The following is a 571-nucleotide window of genomic DNA, read 5'->3' on the forward strand; positions in this document are numbered from 1 at the left end:
AAAAAAAAAAAAAAATCAGTCTAACCAGCAGACCAACATTGTGTGTTTTTTGTTATCTTTAATAATTCTATTTCAAATCTCCAAACACAGAGATCCTACATTGCCTTTCTTTTCTTCTTATTGACCATGCATGACAGTATGTCCATCTTTGGAATCTATGGGGATTCACTCTCCTCACCAGCAAAATGCCCTTCATAGTTCATATTTTAATAATAAAGCTCAAAATTAGTGCATTTAAACATATATGGAACCCCAACCGTAAATATTGTATTTCCAGTATTGTGAATTGTAGTTATTTATCTAAATTAAGCCTGACTTAAATTACCTTAAAGCAGTGCTTACCAAACCTACCTGATTATAGGAATCATCTGGACATATTTATTATAAAAATGTGCTTAGGCCTTGCCTTAAAACCACTAACTGAGAATCTTTAGAGAAGAAACCTAAGATTTATTTATAGCAAGGGCTCCATGTGACTCTTTCTCTCAAAATTATAAGAAACTCATCCCTGTCAATACTTTAGTGTAATGTGCTTGAGAAATATCTGGAAAGTTTGCTGGAAAAAAAAAAA

Source organism: Chrysochloris asiatica, unplaced genomic scaffold (assembly GCF_000296735.1).
Source record: "Chrysochloris asiatica unplaced genomic scaffold, ChrAsi1.0 scaffold00017, whole genome shotgun sequence".
NCBI lineage: Eukaryota > Metazoa > Chordata > Mammalia > Afrosoricida > Chrysochloridae > Chrysochloris > Chrysochloris asiatica.